Raw genomic sequence first — 21,682 nt, forward strand, 5'->3', positions numbered from 1 at the left:
TTTGTTCATGGATGGAGCCAAGGAAGGACTCAGTGCGGTGCCCAACACCGTCCACCAGGCCTTGACAAGCTTGTCTGCCTTCTGGGGCTCATGGTGAGTGACCTTTGGTTTCCCAGTCCCAGCACCATATGTGTACATGAACAGAGAGATTAAAATGCAGACCTCCTAGATGGGAAGGCTCCATATCCGATAGCCTGGCCCTCTGAGCCAGCCAGTCCCCTGGCCTGAGACTGGATCGGAGCTGCCGCCCCACAGAGAACCAAGCCAGCCAGTCCAAGCACATTTTTCTGTCTTATGTCCTCTTACCCAGAATAGCCACCCCAGCACCCTCCTTAGGGCCCCGTGCACCTCCTTGTTCCTCAGCGTGTATATCAGGGAGTTGAGCATGGGGGCGATAATGCCATAGAAGAGGGAGACCAACTTGCCCTGGTCCTGGGAGTACCTGGACAGAGGCTGTGGATACATGGAAATGGCCGTTCCCTAGAGGAGCGACACAATGGCTAGGTGGGAGGCTCAGGTGTTGAAGTCCTTGAGCTTGCCATAGGCTGAGTGACTTGTGGGAGGGATAGCTCAGTGGGTTGCGCATTGGCCTGCTAAACCCAGGGTTGTGAGTTCAATCCTTGAAGGGGACATTTGGGGTGAAAAAATTGGTCCTGTTAGTGGAGGTAGGGGACTGGACTTGATGACTTTTCAAGGTCCCTTTCAGCTCTATGAGATAGGTATATCTCTGTATATTATATTATTATTATTTAATCCTCAGCACGGCGGTGCCGATGTAGCCGTAGGAGACCAGGATGAGGCCCAGCAGCACCAGCCGGAAGATCACACTGACAGCAAATGCCTGGGCCTGGTTGTCAGAGGTGTTGACACAGACCAGCTTGAGCAGGGCCAGCACCTTGCAGAAGAAGTGGTCAACCCAGTCCTCTCCGCATTGGGGCAGCCACACGGTCAGGCTGGTCTGCAGGATGGAGTTGCCGAAGCTGTTCAACCAGACGGTGGCCACCATGTACAGGCAGAGGTGGCGGCTCATGACGATCGTGTAGCGCAGCAGGTGGCAGATGGCGACGTAGCAGTTGTAGACCATCACGGCCAGCAGGAGGCACTCAGCACCAGCCAGCGAGAGGAAGATGTAGCCTTGGGCCATGCAGCCGGCCCAGGTGATGGACTTGTAATTCACCAGCATCTGAGAAATGGTGCTGGTGGTGTAGCAAAGATCCAAGAAGGAGAGGTTGCTAAGGAAGAAATACATAGGGGTGTGGAGACTGGGTTCCAGCCACAAGACAACGATAATGGCCAGGTTCCCCACCAGGTTCAGGACGTACAAGACCAGGAAGACCACGAAAAGCAGCATCTCCAGGCATGGCTGGTCAGAGACCCCGAGTAGGATAAACTGGAGCTCCCATTCCCTCTTTCCTCCTGCAGGGAGGAGGGACAAAGATAAGAATGAAAGGAGCCCCAATAGCCATACACAGGAGGGTCACATTCAAGGGCAGCTCCATTTGCTCTGAATGAACCATTCCCACTTGTGACTTTGTCATAGAAAATCTGGGCCAGTTGGGTGGCAGGTCAGATCCTTCTGCTAGGGAATGGCTTTGTTGCAGAAAAGTGGTTCTGTGGCGCTTAGTGACAAAGGAGGATCCATATGCCGGGGAATCAAAGTATCCTAGAAAACTGGATCTGTGGGAGTAATAGGATACATGTGCCAATAAATGGATTTGTCATTGAAAATAGATGCTTAGATTGTAAGGTCTTTGGGACATAGGGTGTTTTATTATGATTCTTATTCTGTATTTATACAGATCCTAGTCATGACTGGGGCTCCTAACTGTGACTCCAGTTTTATTCTTATCCATAATAATAATATGCCACAAAATTAAATCATAATGGATCTTTGGCAATTGATGGCAGTCATAGGATACTGTAACAGGGCCCTCCACCTCCCAAAATCCCTCTCATGGCCAGGGTTGGCTCTGTGGCGCCTTGCCTCTCTTTCTCCTCTTCAGGAGCCCTAAGAAATCCACACAGTCTTTCTTATGACTTTCTGGGGTTCATTTAATAACAGAAACAGTTGAAAAGAATCCTCCAAGTCCCAAAAGAATGTTCATCACAACAACTCCAAAGTTCATATTCAGCTTTGGAGTGTTCTACCACACCTGGGGCTCTTCTTCCATCCCGGTAAGCACTTCATAAAGCCACCACTCCCAGCCCTTCCGAGCTGGAGCTCAACTTCTGGCTCTGGCTTCCAGGCCCCATCCCCTCTCCCAATCAGGGTCCCCTGTAAGGGCCACCTACTCACTGCTGCTCTTCTCTGCCACAGCTTCCACCTCCTGTTCCCTTCCCCACTGGCTCTTTATCGGGAACACCTGTCCCCTGTCAGGCCTTGTCAAGGCTGTTAATGAACCACGGGTGAGCGGGAATAGTTTCCTCGTAAAGGGCTCAGTCCACCCTGTGACACATCTGGATTCCAAGAAACAGAGTTGAGAGACAAGGTAAATGAGATAATATTGTTTATTGGACCAACTTATGTGGATGAAAGGGACAAACTTTCAAGCTTCACAGAGCTCTGGAGAGGGTAATCAGAGTGTTCAAGTTAAATACAAGACGGGACAGATGGTTAAGCATGTTGCAGGAGACCACTTAAAATAAAGTGGGCAATAAACACAAATTAGGAAATTAACACCTCTGCAGTTGTCAGACAATGGAAGGTTAGTAGGCAGCAGGGTGTGTTACAAATTGTTGTAATGGGCCATAAAATCAGATTTCTCTGTTTAAGGCCAGGGTTTTCAGTGTCCAGAAGACTTATGATTTTAAGTTCTCAGGCTCATCTTTTGAAGGTGTTGTGCAGCTTTCTTTTGAAGCCTCCAAAAGAGGCCAATAAAAATTGGTCCAATAAAAGAGATTACCTCACCTACTTCACTTTGCTCATATCCTGGGATCAACCTGACTACAACAATACTTCAAACAAGTTGTCATGGAAAAGTGCAGCTGTGGCAATTGGTGGCAGTTCTAGGATATGTATGCCAGGGGATAGGCAATGAGACAATCTACACATAACAGAAATTTCTTCCTCAGTGCAGACAGTTAGAGGCTGACTTATACCCTGAATCATAGGAACATATATGCTTTAAACATTTGAATCCTCAATAGTGTATATGATGAGGTCATTTCAACATGCAATGTTGAAACGTCAAAGAAAAATGCTTTTAACTCAAATTGTAACCTTAACTCTGACCCTTAAAATAATTTACAAATTTTGTATCTGTTAGAAAATTTTTGAATAATTCTTATTAGTAACTGTCATGCATCTTATTAGTAATTTTTGTAGCAGTCAAAGAAACCTTGTATGTCATTAATTTACCTTCTAATTTACCATGGAGCTCTGGACCAACCTCGGTGAGGAAGCAACATCTAGAATGAATGCCTAATCTTTCCCTGGGTAATATCATGAAGCATGAGTAACAAAGGTGAATTTTGGGTCATGTTAAAAAGTATTTCCATTCATCTGTGTTACCTTTGTTGCCTTTCAGTTTATTCAAGTTGTCAATTAATTATCAAACATTAACAATTAACCATTTATAATTGCTATAGTGACACCTAGAGGCATTCATTTAACACTGTGTTTCCTGAATTTCAGAGATTTTATCAGCCATCTCTACCAATCTAAAGACCCAGAATCCAAACCCATTAGCTTTGTAACCATTCAATTTTGCATCTGGTTCTTGGTGTGAGACACTAGATGAGCCCAGGGAAAGTCCACTGGCATCCATTTCATGTGGTTTCTGCAACTGGTTTGTTCCCCAGCTCTGCTCAGGAAAACGTTATAAGCACTGGCAATTCTTAAGTGGTAATTCTTTGCAGGAGGATGTATGTCAGGATCCCCATGACCAAACCCTAAATTTGCACTTCTAACTGCACTCCGCCCCTGATGTGGCACGGCAAATTACAAGGTAATCTACCTATTTGTGTCCATTTTAGATCACTTTGAAAAACTGTCTGATAAACAGAAATCTATTGACCTATCTGTCTTTGAGCTATGGCTGAAAGGAGTTAAGTATATGGAGAGACTAAAAGAATTTAATGTGTGTAGGTTCTTTAAATGATTATCTCAATTATTATTGCTATTAATTACTTAATAATATAATATATTGTGCATTAAGAAAGATGTGGACAAACTGGAGAGAGTACAGAGGACAGCAACAAAAATGATCAAAGGTTTAGAAAACATGACCTGTGAGGAAAGGCTGAAACAACTGGGCATGTTTAGTCTAGAGGAAAAAAGGCCGAAGGGGGACCTGGAAACAGTGTTCAAATATGTGAAAAGTTGTTATAAAGAGGATGGTGATCAATGGTTCTCTATCTCCACCCAGGGTGGGACAAGAAGTAATGGGCTTAGCCTGTACTAACGGAGATTCAGGTTAGCTATTAAGAAAACTTTCTAAGGGCAAGTCTACACTTAAAACGCTGCATTGGCTCAGCTATTGGAGAGAGCTTTGAAAACTGATAACTCACTTGTCAATACTATCATCACAAAATGTGTGTAGTAACATTCTACATAAAGTAATAAACATAAGCTTAAATGCATTTACCAAACAAGTCTGGGTAAAGCACTTTCTTGAACACAAAGGAGTCTATCCATGTGTCATCAAAGTCGATGGGCAATCACCTATCAAGTGGCCAGTCTTGATAGGTGTCTCTGTCCTCACAGCAGAAATGTACTTTATCTAAGCATAACCTTCAATAAAATTCATTTCAAAGGGGGACTGGATAATAAAAGTGAGGGGCAGAAACACCCCAAGGTAGCTCTCCCTATCCATCTCACTCTCTTTCCCCTAGGAAGACAAAAGAAACAGCCTTTGGACTTTGGAGCAGATCCTGGCCTGAGAATTGGCTCAGCAATATTACTGGGAGCATGTGGTAAGGGATTTCACCTTGAGCCAAGTCTGCTTTGCTAAGGTTTAGTACTAGGAAGCGATTTATTTTTATTTCTCTTTTAACCATTTCTGACTTTAATGCCTTATACTTGTACTCACTTAAAATCTCTCTCTTTGTAGTGAAATAAACGTTTTTTATTCCTTAATCCAAACTGATCCATTGCTGTGTTTAAACTGAATTTTGTGAATAACTCCATTTAAAGTAGCAAACTGTTGGATATTGATCCCCTCACAGGGGCAACAGACCTAAAATATCTGAACTGTCCAGGGCAGCGCAGAACACATATCTTTGAGGTGGGGGGGAATTCTGGACTAGGAATGTGTTGGGGTCACCCCACAAATAGTAACCCAGGCTGGTAGAAGCCACAGTGTGGCTGGTGTTTGTGGACAAGCTGCTGGGGTAAGAGTTGCTGGACCAGGCTGTGGCTACACACAGACACTCAGGGTGTGATCCTCATGCTGATCCATGAGCGACCCATGTTGGAATCTACAACAGGAAAACATTGTGAGGCAGCCAAGGTTGCAGTGCAGGGGTGACACAACCCCTCTGGATTGCACCACGGAATGCCATACCATCCTGGGAGGTTTTTAGGAACAGGTTGGACAAATACTGGACAGGTATGGTCTAGGTAATCTTATTCCTGTCTCGATATGGAGGTATGGACCATTTAACCTCTGGCAGTACCCTCTAGTCCTACATGTCTATGATTCTATGATTCTACTGCCACTGTTAACATGAATCTATTATTTGTATGTACTTCTCTGTGCAACTGACAGGGACCACAGTCTCAACGCGCAGGGAGGGAATAAAATAATCCCTGTACCAATAATAATAATTTAGACCCTGATCCTACCAGCAGTTAGAGCTGGGGTTTCCAAAGGAGCTTTAAGGAATGATGCACCCAAATCCCACTGATTTTCAGTGGGATGATGGGCTCAGATAGGGCTAAATATGAGATAGGCACCAAGTAGAATTTTCCAAAGAATTTTCTAACTCCCATTGATTCCAATAGGAGTTAGGCCCCTAGCACCCATCTGCATCTGTAGCCACCTAAATCCATTCATAAATTGGGCCTATGCTACCTACATGCCTTAATCTCCTTTACCCAAACCACATCCAATTGATGTCAGTGGAACTGCCTGTGGGCTTAAGCTAAGCACATGCATAAATCTTTGCAGGGCCTCTCAAGGGACAACAGGTTTACACAGCACTTTACAAACACAAGATCCAGTCCTGCAGACGCGTACCCAAGTGATTAACTACTCCCCTGTAGAAAGTTATCCCTATATATGTTTGTGGGTTAGGGGCCTTGGATAAGACAGATTCCAACCCTAACCAAATCTACCAATCTATGGTAGTTGTCTGGTCCTCAGCATCACAGTAGCTGAGCACCTAACAATCTCTAATGGGTTTATCCTCACATCACCCCTGGGAGGTAGGGTAGTTTTATTATACCCATAGGACAGAGCTAACAAAGCTAACCATCCCACATGCTCCCCAGCTCCTGTACCCTCCCCAGTAATAACCCGGACTCACGTCCGTTCACCTCAAGGTCTGCTTGAACGGCTCCGGGCGGCTCACATGCTTGGATGCCAGGGTAGAGTCTGGAGTCCCTGCTCCCCTGAGCTGAGCCTCCAGTGCCTGGGATGAAGCAGCCCTGAGCTGTGAACTGAATGGCTAAGAGTCTCCAGGGTCAGGGAGACCAGCTAACGTTGCCCCCTGCTGTGGGGCAGCACCATCTGCATCTGGCTTTGGAAGTCCTGAGTCACTCTTCTGAGGCCCTGGGGTGGATCTCAAAAGGAGGGGAATGGAGCAAACTGGATGTTCAGAGCTAATCTCGCATGGTCACAGAATATCCCTCATCCCAGGGACCAAACCCGCTTGGTGTGTGAGTGAAGTACCTGGGGGGCAGGTTGCCCCAGGCTGGGAGGGATACCCTGAGCCTCTCTCAACTGGCAGGGTCTCCTAGAAGCCCAGAGTCCACAGTGATAGAACGAAAGAAATCCCAGAGATGGGGAGGAGAGAGCGAGAGAGAGAGATGGATATAGGGAGAGAGATGGAGAGAGAGTGGATGGATGAGAAAGAGAGGGAGAGAGAGGTGAATTGTTATGACAGAAAGAAAGGCAGAGAGAAGGATGGATAAAAAGAACAATAAAGAGAGGATATAAGATCAGAGAGATGGATGGGTCGCAGGATGGAGGAGGGGAGAGGAAGATGGATAGAAGGATATAGAGGGAGAGAAAGAGAGATGGATGAGCAGACAGATAGCGAGTGGGTGAGAGACGCAGAGAGCTGGATAGAGTACAGTGGATGGCTGGAAGAATGGATGGAAGGAGGTAAGATCCCCAACCTGTGTCCCTGCTCCCCATCCTACCCCAGCCCTGGGGTCTCGGGCTCCTGAGAACAGTATCACACTATACCTGGGCTTCCCCAGTTTTGAAGCACAGCTGAGAAGGGCCCCGTGTCTCTGTGACTGTAGGAGGCTCCTCCTTGTGCAGCTCATGATAGTTGTCCCTGACTGCATAGGGCCATGGGTGGGGGGAGGGAGCAGGCAGTGCCCTTATGGATTTCAGAGCTGGGGTGGGGTGCCTCCCTGAAGCCTCCCCAAGGAGCTGGGACTCAGCTGGAGAGGTTTGCGGAGCCCCAGGGTCCCCCACACGCCAAATTGGCCACTAGACTCCTGCACCTACTACAGGACAGGCCCAACAAGGAAAATAACAGATCACCACTGCCCATCCCATACAGCCCCCAGCTCAAACCTCTCCAGCCCATCCTCAACGACCTACAACCTATCCTGGAAAATGATCCCCCACTCTCACAGGAGACAGGCCAGTCCTTGCTTACAGACAGGCCCCCAACCTGAAGCAAATACTCAACAACAACTACACACCACACCACAGAAACATTAACCCAGGAACCAATCACTGTAACAAACCCTGTTGCTATCTCTGTCCCCATATATACTCTAGCAACACCGTAATAGTACCCAACCACAGCAGCCACACCATCAGGGGCTCATTCACCTGCACATCCACTAATGTGATAGATGCCATCATGTGTCAGCAATGCCCCTCTGCCATGTACATTGGCCAAACCGGACAGTCTCTATGTAAAAGGATAAATAAACACAAATCAGACATCAGGAATGGTAACATACAAAAGCCAGTGGGGACATTCAATAACAGATATAAAAGTAGCCATTCTTCAATAAAAAAAACTTCAAAAACAGACTTCAAAGAGAAACTGCAGAGTTACAATTCATTTGCAAACTTAACACCATCAATTTGGGCTTGAATAGGGACTGGGAATGGCTGTCTCACTACAAAAGCAATTTTCCCTCTCTTGGTATTGACACCTCCTCATCAATTATTGGGAGTGGACCACATCCACCCTGACTGAATTGGCCTTCAACATTGATTCTCCGCTTGAAACGTAATTCCCTTCTCTTCATGTGCCAATATATATTTATGCCTGTATCTGTAATTTTCACTCCATACATCTGAAGAAGTGGGTTTTTTACCCACAAACACTTATGCTCAAATAAATCTGTTAGTCTTTAAGGTGCCATCAGACTCCTCGTTGTTTTTATCTGGTCAGTGACTTGGGCACGGGGTGCATGGGGAACTAGCCAGAGATCTGGGGCAGGGGAGTGTGGGGTACAGGAGTAACTGGACAATGATCTGGAGCAGGGTTGCATGGGGTTCTGGAGTAACTGGCCAGTTTGGCACAGGCAGAGGGCAGGACACTTGCCCCGATGGCTCATTTCTGTGATCTCAGTCAGGCATCTCTCCTTCCTGTCCCAGCCCTTAGCTGCTGAGCCCTGGACTCTCTGCTGTGTCACCTCAATGAGTTCCATGGCAGCTCCATGCAGAGAGACCCAGCCCCAATCTGCAACAGAGAAAGGTCTGGGAGCTGCCTGGTGCCACGTGCCCCCTGAGGAGTTAGGGCCCGGACGCAGGGTGCTGTTGCCCCAGGTCTCTTCATTAGGCATCAGGATGCAGCGAGCCAGGCATTGTTAGCACATAGGCTTCCACTCATGTCTGGGGAAATCTGGGTCTTATTAAAGACATGAACAATCTTGATGAGCTCACAGCGGGGCCAGACAGGCCATTGACATTTTTTTCTATGCCAGACTGAGAAGTGAATCAAAGTGTGTCAAGAGGAACCCATCCTCAGGGTGCGTTCCACATGCTGGGGAGGAGCACAGCACAAAGACATCTAACAGGAACATACCAGTCCCCAGGCTGGATCCCACCTGGGTACATCTAGCCCCCATCTCCAACAGTGGCCCAGAATCAAAGGAAGTGTCAACACACTCCGAGTGGACAGCTGGGAAATTTCTTACTATCCTCTGTCAGCCCATGATTCATGTACACCTTAGGGAATGACACCTCTACAAAAAACATGTCCATGCTGTTCAGTGCCACTGATCTTTCCCTCCCTCATCTCTAGTGTAAATCAGGGATAAAACCATCAGTCATGGGTGCTGAATTTCCTCATGCTCAGACGTTTTCAAAACCATGAGGTCAGCTGTGATCTAGGAATGGGATATGGGGCCTTTTTTCCTCTAGGGGACTATGGCTCTAATCCCGCCCGAGGTCGAGGGGACTGACTGAGACATGTCTATATTCTAGCATTCTGTTCCATTTAGGGTCTGTGCTGGGCTAATAACTGGACACTTTCCAGACTTAAAAATAAATTAAGTGACTACCTGTCTGTCTAGATCAGTGGTTCCCAAACTTTAACAACCCGCAAACCCCTTTCACAAAAATATCAAATATTGCGAACCCTCTCCTAAAAATGAATATTTCCAGGGATTTTCTTCCTTATCTGAGCATAAATTATAGAAGCAGTGATCTTGGAAAGAATTTGGGTTTTTTATAACACGCTTATTACACACTATTTAGTATTACATCATTATTTATCATTACATTATTAATTTTATTACATTATGAAAATGGCAACACTCTTCCAAGATTTCAGTTTTGTAGCTCATATCACTTCGATTAAGCTCCTACATGTTTCATCAAGGAGTACCAGACATGAAACAGCATGAAGGTATTTAAGAAGCCAACTCAAGTAAAGAGTTCCTCCCACAAGCATTCAGGTCTTGAGCAGTCCAGGCAAAGAACACACAGCTACAACAAAGCTTAAATTTGTTCTTCTGTATTTGGTTTTCCGATGTGCATAAGAGGAAAATGCTTTCTTGCATAAGTATGTTGTTGAAAATGGTGACAAAACTATAGTAGCTTTTTAGACAAGCAGGGGGGACTCGTTTCTTAAACTCAGCCAAAAGTTGATCGATGAGAGACTTCTGAAACTCCTTTTCAGTTCTTAATCACAGGAGATCTCAATCAATTTCTCTTTTTCCTCAGTGCTCAATATCTGCGTTGAGAAAGTGGTATCATCAAAGGGGTTGCGAATCCAGTCATTATCACCTGTCACAGCTGGAAAGTATTGCCTGAATGTTTTGCAAAGTCCTTTTGGTGTGCAGTTATATTGGTTTTAGTGCACTGATCCAACTGAAGTTTATGTTCTGCCAGGAAGTTATGGCCACGGGGCTTGGGCTGCCAGCCCGTGCACCCAGGGTCCCTAGGGACAGCTCTGTCCACTGTTAACAGAATTTTTTCTGAGAACCCCCTGATACATTTTGCAAACCTGAGTCTGCTTCTGTATTTGGTTTTCAGATATGCATATGAGGAAAATGCTTTCTCGCATAAGTATGTTGTTGAAAATGGTAACAAAACTATAGTAGCTATAGGCTAATATGAGGGAGAAAGGAGTCCAGGAGAACTGGCCGTATTTTAAAGAAGCCTTATTGAGGGCGCAGGAACAAACCATCCTGATGTGGAGAAAGAATAGCAAATATGGCAGGCGACCAGCTTGGCTTAACAGTGAAATCTTCAGTGAGCTTAAACTCAAAAAGGAAGCTTACAAGAAGTGGAAATTTGGACAGATGACTAGGGAGGAGTATAAAAATATTGCTTAAGCAAAAAGGAGTGTAATCAGGAAGGCCAAGGTACAATTGGAGTTGCAGTTAGCAAGGGATATGAAGGGTAACAAGAAGGGTTTCTACAGGTATGTTAGAAACAAGAAGAAGGTCAGGGAAAGTGTGGGACACTTACTGAATGGGGGAGGCAACATAGTGACAGATGATGTGGAAGAAGCTGAAGTTCTCAATCCTTTTTTTGCCTCAGTCTTCACAGACAAGGTCAGATCCCAGACTGCTGCAGTGGGCAACACAGTATGGGAAGCAGATGAGCAGCCCTCAGTGGTCAAAGAACAGGTTAAGGACTATTTAGAAAAGCTGGACATGAACAAGTCCATGGGTCCAGATCTAATGCATCCAAGGGTGCTGAGAGAGTTGGCTGATGTGATTCCAGAGCCATTGACCATTATCTTTGAAAATCTGTGGCAATCGTGGGAGGTCTCGGACGATTGGAAAAAGCCAAATATAGTGCCCATATTTTAAAAAGGGAAGAAAGAGAACCCGGGGAACTACAGACCGGTCAGCCTCACTTCCGTCCCTGGCAAAATCATGGAGCAGGTCCTCAAGGAAGCCGTTTTGAAGCACTTGGAGGAGAGGAAGGTGATCAGGAACAGTCAACATGGATTCACCAAGGGCAATGGTGATGAGATAACTGGCTCTGTGGATATGGAGAAAGTGGTGGATGTGATATATCTTGACTTTAGCAAAGTTTTTGATACTGTCTCCCACAGTATTCTTGCCAGCAAGTTAAAGAAGTATGGATTGGATGAATGGACTATAAGATGGATAGAAAGCTGGCTAGATTGTCGGGCTCAATGGGTAGTGATCAACGGCTCGATGTCTAGTTGGCAACTGGTATCAAGCGGAGTGCCCCAGGGGTCGGTCCTGGGGCCAGTTTTGTTCAACATCTTTATCAATGATCTGGATGATGGGATGAATTGCACCCTCAGCAAGTTTGCAGATGACACTAAGGTAGATACACTGGAGGGTAGGGATAGGGTGCAGAGTGACCTAGATAAATTGGAGGATTGGGCCAAAAGAAATCTGATGAGGTTCAACAAGGACAAGTGTAGAGTCCTGCACTTAGGAAGGAAGAATCCCATGAACCGCTACAGGCTGGGGACCGACTGGCTAAGCAGCAGTTCTGCAGAAAAGGACCTGGGGATTACAGTGGATGAGAAGCTGGATATGAGTTAGCAGTGTTTCCTTGTTGCCAAGAAGGCCAACAGCATATTGGGCTGTAACAGTAGGAGCATTGCCAGCAGATCAAGGGAAGTGATTATTCCCCTCTATTCAGCACTGGGGAGGCCACACCTGGAGTATTGCGTCCAGTTTTGGTCCCCCCACTACAGAAGGGATCTGGACAAATTGAGAGAGTCCAGCGGAGGGCAACAAAAATGATAGGGGGCTTGGGCACATGATTTACGAAGAGAGGCTGAGGGAACTGGGGTTATTTAGTCTGCAGAAGAGAAGCATGAGGGGGGATTTGATAGCAGCCTTCAACTACCTGAAGGGGGGTTCCAAAGAGGATGGAGCTCGGCTGTTCTCAGTGGTGGCAGATGACAGAACAAGAAGCAATGGTCTCAAGTTGCAGTGGGTGAGGTCTAGGTTGAATATTAGGAAACACTATTTCACTAGGAGGGTGGTGAAGCACTGGAATGGGTTACCTAGGGAGGTGGTGGAATCTCCATCCTTAGAAGTTTTTAAGGCCTGGCTTGACAAAGCCCTGGCTAGGATGATTTAGTTGGTGTTGGTCCTGCTTTGAGCAGGGGATTGGACTAGATGACCTCCTGAGGTCTCTTCCAACTCTAATATTCTATGATACTATGATTCTATGAACCCCCAGATGCTATCTATCTATCTATCTATCTATCCATTTATCTATGGACCAACTTCTCCATGTAGCTCAACAGCTTGTGTCTCAACAGAAGTTGATCCAATAAAAGATATTACCTCACCCACTTCCTCGCTCTGAAATCTATCTCATAGGCTCTGACTCCATGGGTGCTTGGGGGTTGGAACATCCATGGAAAAAAATAGTGGGAGCTCAGCATGGCATTACTCCCCATATTCTTCATAGTAATATTATTATGATACGAGTATGGCATAACTATGATGTATTTTGTGCAGGATAAGGCATGTGAGATATCTTTGGAAAGGTTATGATTTACTGAACATGATTATCCTACTGGAGCTGGATTAGAGTCAGCACCCCCATAGAAGGGAAAGACCCTATATTCCATTCCCAACCATCCACCCTACTTGCTTACCCTGCGCTCGCTACTCAGAGGAACCTATGGTGCTGGACCCCCTAGAGGACAACACCCGGACCCAGGTACTACCCGAGGGGGAGTCTGGTAGTAGCCCGGGGGCAGCCAACCCTAGTCTGGCTGCAGCACTGCCAGAGCCCATGTCAGTGTGTTGCAGCCAGGATCCCCACTGACTATGCAGTGAGTCTTCTTCCACTGTTAGGGCCCCGGGCTGGGACACAGTGGAGTGGGAGGGCCTGCGTCCCCCCTGCCACCCAATTTGTGGCAGTGGAGTGGGAGGGCCTGCATCCCCCTCTCCCAGGCCGTTGGAGGCTTGGGGCCTACTGTTGTTGCTCAGCCCTGCCTGAGGGCCGGAGCGTCTGACTCTGCACTGACCCGCCCTGACATAGGGCCTGGGCTTACTATTAATTGTACTGTGTTGCTCAGCCCTGACTGCAGGCCTGAGCGCTGACCCATTGTTGCCCCGCCCTGACCTAGGGCCTGGGCTTGCGATGGTTTTTACTGCTACTGCTCAGCCCTGCCTGAGGGCCTGAGCCCCTGACTCAGCATCTGTTGCCCTGCCCTGACCTAGGGCCTGGGCTTATTGCTACTGTTTATAGTACCAGGCCTGAGGGCCTGAGCACCTGACGCAGTGTTGCCCCGCCCTGACACAGGGCCTGGGCTTACAGTATTTGTTCCTGTTACAGCAAGGGCTGCCGAGGGAGACCCAGTGGCCAGACTAATTCCCCAACATCAACTGTGTGTAGTGAGCCGGTGTGGCTCACCACCGCCCCGGAGAGGGTCGAGCCCCGGTTAACCCTTGTACAGCCAGTATCAAACAAACAGCTAATCTTCACCTCGGCTATAAGTACTTCAGCAGTTAATCTCTAAATGCTCACTCACACAGGTCGATAGATATGCTGGCACTGTCCGAGCTCCTACCAGCACTGTATGCAGACTGATTTTCCATCAAGGACAGGCCTAGGAATCCTTCTGCCACTGCTTGGCCTTCTACTGTAGATGGGCCACTCATTCCTGGTGCCCCTTTGGTTTGGAGTACCTGGGGCTCTAGACTCTTTCTCAGTGGACATTCTCAGCTAGTATGCCCTGGCTCTTCACAAGTGTAGCAAATGTACCTTCCCTGTATATCCTTCAGTGGGGATCTTCGGGATCCTTTGGCATACTAAGGGAGATTTTACCTTTTATTCCCTCAGTCATTGTTTTCAACATCACCCCCTGTTTGCTGGCCAGTTTCATTTAAACTTTCCAGTGTTAACTGTGTTTGGGGAAAAGCCTTTCCCCTGTTAGCTGCATTACCTAGGCCTCCACTTTGTGTAGGGGGGTTGGGCTTGGCCATCTCTTCCACAGGAACTTGCTCTAATTCAGACCATGTAATGGCAGCTTGCACGAGTTCATGGAAATTCTTACTGGACTCTTCTTTAAACCTCTTCTTCATTTCACAGTGGAGGGAATCATCCCGGAGCCCCAGCACTAACTATACTTTCAGGACCATATTCATGTCCCGAACTTGTTGTGGGTCCCAGTGCTTCACCTGGCTCATTCTCTCCTGGAGCTCATGTGAGTAGACCCGAATAGTCCCACCTGGATTCTGTGTCAGCTCATAGAATTCTTTGAGTCTGGTTCCACTTTGTCTGCATACAGCTGAAATGTCTTCTCTATGTCTGGCTTGTTAGGTGTTGCCATGAACTTCATTGTGGATCTGGCCTGGAATTTGAGATGCTCTTCCACAAAATCTGCATGGTCTTCTTCAGGTACTCTCAACACCCATAGAGCTGCCTTCACTGACTTAATCCATTCTTCTATCCAGATGTGTGCTTGTTTCATTGAGAAGCCACTGAACTGAGATATCTTCTGGTCCCAGAGAAGATGGCCCTGATCTCAGCTGTCCTTGCTTTGTGTCTATGCAGCGCCCAGCACAATGGGGCCCTGATCTCAGTTGGAGAAGGGACTGCCTACCGCTGTGTGTCAGTGCAGTGCCCGGCCCAATGGGGCCCTGATATCAGCTGGGGAAAGAACTGTAACTTGTTCAATGTCTGTGCCGTGCTTGGCACAGCCCTGATCTCAGTTGCAGCCTCTTTGCTACCACAATAGAAAGGAATAAGAATAATCTCTTTGGGCAGGAGAACAGGGATTGTTTCTTGAGGTCCACCAAGGATAGTGCTTAGTTGAATTGGAAAGCAGAGGGCAGGGGTGTTGTGTGGGTGAGAGATGGTTGTGTGGGGTGGGAAAGGGAAGGCAGGTTGTGGGGCAGATTAGTGCAGGCTTGTTCTGTTTAACTGTTTCACTCCAGGTGGTGTCAGGAAGAAATCAATGGGAATACAGCAATTCTGCCTGATGAAATATTAATACAAGTAAGCGGGCTCTATCTAAAACTGCAGTTTATTAGATTTAAGTGCACACAGACATAAGCAATAGATTTAGAGCATCCCAGATATTTACCTAAAAACTGGAATGGTATTGAGTAATTAGCAGCAAGTTGTCAGTGGCCAGTTGCTCACCTACCAGGGAGAAAAAATGTCAAGAAAAACCTCTCTCAAAATGGCTTCAGAGGACTGCTCCAGAATCCACTGTATTCACTAATCTTTTATAACTAACTTCTACAAAACACATAGGTCATAATAACCTCTACAAAATCATCACTTTTCCTAGCTTTTAATAAACTTCTATCAGAAGTGCCCAGACTCCAGATCTTCCATCCACCAAGGTTTTCAATCTCCCTTGCTGACCTTTCGTTCCCCTCCTCCCATTCTGATTAGCAGAAACTCCCAGCTAGTTTTCACCTTGCCTCTAAAAGCCTGTTTTGCAATTAACTCTTAACTATGTGGTGTTCTATTTTATTAATTCACGGCGTCTCAATGCACATAATATGGTTGCAATTACCTTGATTGCATTCTGGGGTACACACATCCATCAAATCTAGGGTAACAGACAAGCTTCCATTGGTGAGAGAGAGAAGCTTTTGAGCTCAGACAGAGCTCTTCTGCAGGTCTGGGAAATGTACTCAAAGTGTCACAGCTAAATGCAAGGTGGAGCAGATTTTACAGCACAAGTACTTAAAACATATTTCAATGGACAATTCATGGTGAAGTGGTCTGTAACATGCTTCCAGTCATAGAGGGTAAAGGAGGGGGGGAAATAAGCTGATGGGGGTGAAGTTAGTGGGATATAGATTTTGTCTCTGTTCAGTCCATGATTTTTAGTGTCCAGCAAAGTTATGAATTTAAGCTCCCAGGCTGGTCTTTTGAAGGTTTTGTGCAGGTTTTCTTTGAGGATGAGGATTGATAGGTCATATATACAGTGATCGCTTTGTGTCAAGTTTTCACTCACCGGTGATAGGGTGTTTTTGTCTTTATCATTTTCCTGTGTGAGTTCATTCAAGAGTATAGTGATTGCCTGGTTTCACCCACATATTTGTTGTTGGGGCACTGGAGGAGATACTCTAAAACATACCAATCACAACATGTGATGTAATGGATCTTGAAAGCCGTGTTGTGGATGGTGTTGATCATCATAGAAATAGAAATATAGCTGCAGGTTTTGTGTCTGTTGTTCTGGCAGGGTCTGGTACCACTTTGAGTTGGTGTGTCCTGCTCTGTGGGGAGCTTGCTTATGATGCTGAGCATGGTGAGCTTGGGGGGTTGTTTGAATGCCAGAAGAAGGGGTTCAGGATGTGGACCCCATCAAGTATGTGTTGTAAATTCATAACATTGCTAGACACTAAAATCATGGATTGAACAGAGAGGCTGAATATATGGCTTATTATAACAATCTGTGACCCACTGAGCCTCCTCCTCCAGGTTCTCCCCCCCACCTTCCCCTCCATGACGGGAGACAAGTTTACTGGCAACTTTACCTTGAAATATGTGTTAACTATTTAGGATTCTGTTCCTCTTTGTACTTAGCTGTGACACTCGGAGTACCTTTCCCTGCTCTGTGTAAGCACAAAACCTTGTCTCTCTCACCAACAGAAGTTGCTCCAATAAAAGATATCAGCTCACCCACCTTGTCTGTCTGCATTTCTAAGACAGTGGTCAATATGATACCAAACACTGTACGTATCTAGCATTCATCACATCCTCATTCAGTTTCTTCTCCCCCCAGGTTGTACATTTTCAACTTTCCCCCCAGCCTCACTTTCATCTTCATTCCTGTTCTCCCACCTCTCTCCTTCCCTCCTCTAACTCTATCTGTGTCACCCAAAAGGGCTAAGAATGATATAAATACATTGGACTCCCTGACAGGGGCATGGGCACCTACTGAGGCTTTTATACCTCTGAATAAGTAGTTACATCCATACATGTGAGACTTGGAAGGAAGAAGGGGGGGGGGGGAGAGAAATCTGAGTGAGAAAGAAGACAGGGAGGGAGATACAGTTGGTGATGGTTGTCAGAGAGCAATGCTGTTTGGCTATTCTTTCAAAAATGGCTTCAGGCCAGAAAGATGAAGACAAGGAGTGGAGATAAATTGAAAGGAAACAGACTCCTCAGCAGCACAGTTGAGAGGCGTTAGTTAAACTCGCTGGGTCATTGGCTATTGTTTCCAAAAAGCTGAACAGCTCAGAGCTGTTCAGATGCTCCAATACGAGGGCAGAGTCTTAGCTGCAATCCCTGCTCCCCTTCACTGAAACCCACTCTGTGCTTGCGGAGCCCAAAGATGAGGCACCCCAGGCCGAGGGGCTAAATGTCTAAGGGGTTTGGGAGGAGGGCGGTAAGGAAACCAGCTAACTCTGTCCACCTGCCGTGTGGGCAGCACACCCACCTCTGGCTCTGGAAACAGAGGATGCAGGTGTCAGACCACCTGCTTCTGGGCCCCAAGGGGTCTTACTGGGAGGAGAATGGGGCAAATGTGGTCATTGGCCTGACACTCTGAGTCAGTTTTGCATGGTCATGGGGTCCCCCATCTGGGCAGCCAAACCTGCTCGGTATGTGAGTGAGGGGCCTGGAGGTGAACCGGAGCCTCCTACTACATATGTCCCAGCCCGGTGGGGATGCCCAAAGCCTGTCTCGTTGGGAAGGGACTCCTGAGAACCCAGCGACTGCAGTGCTGGGAACATTAGAAAAGCCAGAGATATGAGAGAGAGAGAGAGAGAGAGAGAGAGAGAGAGAGAGAGAGAGAGAGAGAGAGAGTTACTGAGTCTATGTGGGCTGACAGAGGCTAGCCATGGGTGGATGGAAATAGAGAGGGAGAGTCCAATAGAGAGAAGGATGGATGTGGAGAAAGAGAGGAAGTCAGAGGTGAATTGGTAGAAGGACAGAGAAAGGCAGAGAGAAGGCTGGACAGTAAAGAAAGAGAGATGGACTGAAGAGGAGAGAGCTGGATAGATGCAGAAATGTACGGTGGATGGCTAGAAGGACGGCTGGCTAGCCAGACCCCTCTACAGCCATCCTTGTGTCTCCAAGCTTATGGGGATGGTATCTCTGTGTCTGGGTGAGCCAGGAAGGGCCCCTGTCTCTGAAATTGCAGGTGTCTCCTCCCACACAGCTCAGGATCTCCGTCCCAGACTCCTAAGGGCCGTGTGTGGGGAGGGAGACAAACCTTTATGCTTGTCAGAGCTGGAGAGTGTGGGGAGAGTTTCCTCCCTGCATCATCCCCAAGGGGCTGGCACTCAGCTGGTGATGTTTGCAGAGCCCCAGGGACCTGGACCTGGACAGTTACCTGGTACAGAAGGGAATGGGGTACTGGAGTAACTGGACAATGACCTGGTGCAGAAGCGTATGTGGTATTAGTCTGGCTGTCCAAAGATCTGGTGCCAAGATATTCGGCCCGTCTGTGACAGAGGAAAGTCTGGGATTGGTGCCAATTGTCCCTGGTAGAGTAAGTGCCCTCATTAGGCTTCAGGATGCGACGCACTGGGCATCGTTAGAGTCTCGGCTCCTGGCTCCAGCAATTGGGACTTATTAAAAACGTGCTATTTGTGACATGGCCTCTGATGAGTCCCCTTGTGGGGCCATTAAAAAGTTTTCTGCTTCAGATTAAGAAGGGGATCTAAGTGAATCCAAAGGGAGACAAACTTGAGCGAGCCCCATGAGCAGTGGGAGAGCTTTTGTGTTAATTTCCAGTGGAATAAGGGGGCCCAGAGATCACAGGTATTAGCATGATCCTGTCACTTGTATAACACTAAGCAGTCAAACCTGATTCAGGGTTTTGAGGACAGAGACCTCAGCCGGCTCAATCCCATGAGCAAAACACTAGAAAATTCATGCCAAAGTCTGGAAATGTATTGAATCAGATGCACCAAAGGAAAAAAAGAATTTCAACACAAGACATACATCAGTTTGAATTTGCCATTAGCTGGTTCTGAGAACCAAACATAACCCAAACTTTTCAAAAGCCCCTTTCAGAGAGGATAGAGATTAGACACTCTTCTTTTGTCAGACAATCCCTCATAGGTTTTTAGTTCAGTTGATGGCTGTGACTGGTGGTTTCCTGTCTTTAACAAAAGAGACTGACACAAGAGATAGGATGGCAGTACAGCTTTTCTTGATCTCTGGATAAGAGGTAGCTGGTCGGTCTTAGCATCCAGGACAAGTATGCTGCTCTAACTTCTTAGACCCCATTCCCCTCCCACAGGTGGGAGAGAACCCAAGAATCCTGACTTCCAGACCTTCCCCACTCCCCTCCCGCAGCTGGGGAGAGAACCCAGGAGCCCTGACTCCCAGTCCTGTCTACTAACTGTGTCTGCAGGGAGGATAAAGGATCTAGCAGCAGACCAGATCGCTTGTAGGTGAACTGGTCTTGGATATTTAGTGCTGTAGGAAAGGGGTTCTATCTGTGGCTCCACAGAAGTGCGTGTAGCTGGGTCTGCATTTCCTGACTGATCCGTACAGATTCCCATTGTGGCTTTACCACTGGCATCCACCCCCTGGTTTGTGGGAAAAATCACTGGACAAGTGTGTGACTTATTCCCTGGTGGATTCTCTGCTCAGGGAGGCAGCTCCTCCTTATCCAAGTGTCCAACCATTGCTCCAAATCCTCAGTGAAGATTGAAGAAAAGACCCCATCCCTTTGTCTGGGCCTTGATCTCTTTTCAAGAAAGTGCTAGGTCCTTCTATTCCTCCTCTGAGCTGACTGGCCTGTACACAAAAGACCTCCATGGCCAGCTTACAGATCTCCTGCACTTGGTGGAAGCTAGGCTGGTGCCTCCAGGCCTGTGAGCAGGCCTGGCACCCCGCAGGCCTCACAATGTCAATATGCAGCATGAAGTCCTGTAGCGTGGCCACCTCCCACCAGAAGAGGGAATGGAGCAGATCCCAAGTGGGCCCCTGCAGCAGCTCTAGGCTGCCTCTGGGCAGGTGGTGGAAAATATGCTTGGCCAGCTCCATCAGGTGGAAGACTTTGGGATGCTGGCTGAAGAGCTGGCTGGAGAAGGTGGAGCCCAAGCGCCAGCTGGAGAGGAGGAGCACATGGGTCCTGCCAGGAGTGGATGGCACGGTGCCGTTCCACCAGCGCAGCCAGAAGAGCAGGAGCATTGATGAGAGCAGAATTACCTGGTGCAGGATGGTGACTCTGGTGAACATCCTTCCCAGGTGGTGAAGTAGCTGCAGTTTAACATGAGAAGAGGGAAGAAGCCCCAAAACTATCCATATCCGAGAATTAAATAGAGAGGGGGCAATGTTGATGGGGATTTTAGATCAATATTAGAGAATCAGAGGGATTATATGTTAAGTGTATGTCTGGATCTGGTGCAGAGAGACAACTCTCAGATGCCCACATCATAAAATATGAGGGCTGGAAGGGACCTCAGGAGGTCATCTACTCCAACCTCCTGCTCAAAGCAGTACCTAACCCCAGACAGATGTTTGCCCCAGATCCCTAAATGGCCCCTCAAGGATTGAGCTCACAACCCTAAGCTTAGCTAGCCAATGCACAAACCACTGAGCTTTCCTTCTTCACGCAGCGCACAGTCAACTTGTGGAACTCCTTACCTGAGGAGGTTGTGAAGGCTAGGACTATAACAATGTTTAAAAGGGGACTGGATAAATTCATGGTGGCTAAGTCCATAAATGGCTATTAGCCAGGATGGGTAAAAATGGTGTCCCTAGCCTCTGTTCGTCAGAGGATGGAGATGGATGGCAGGAGAGAGATCACTTGATCATTGCCTGTTAGGTTCACTCCCTCTGGGGCACCTGGCATTGGCCACTGTCGGTAGACAGATACTGGGCTAGATGGACCTTTGGTCTGACCCAGTACGGCCTTTCTTATGTTCTTATGTTCTTATCCCTCCCCCTATTGCTTAGTGATCTCCATGCAGAGCCAGCTTTGTTCATGGATGGAGCCAAGGAAGGACACAGTGTGGTGCCCAACACCATCTGCTGGGCTTTTCACACTCTTCTGCCTTCTGGGGCTCATGGTGACTGACCTCTGGTTTCCCAGTCCCAGCACCATTTGGTCAGAGAGATTAAAATGCAGAGCTCCTAGATGGGAAAGGCTCCATATACAATAGCCTGGGCCCCTGAGCCAACCAGTCTCCCTCCCTGAGATGAGGCTGGAT

The 21,682-nt window shown here is 47.3% G+C and overlaps 1 pseudogene; it reads right to left on the reverse strand.

Annotated features, from left to right (window-relative positions):
• Positions 1-165: 165 nt before the first annotated feature.
• On the reverse strand, positions 166-20,708 carry LOC135887519 (olfactory receptor 2B6-like; annotated as a pseudogene).
• Between the last annotated feature and the right edge of the window lie 974 nt (positions 20,709-21,682).

The sequence above is a fragment of the Emys orbicularis genome, chromosome 13, assembly GCF_028017835.1.
Source record: "Emys orbicularis isolate rEmyOrb1 chromosome 13, rEmyOrb1.hap1, whole genome shotgun sequence".
Classification (NCBI taxonomy): Eukaryota; Metazoa; Chordata; order Testudines; family Emydidae; genus Emys; species Emys orbicularis.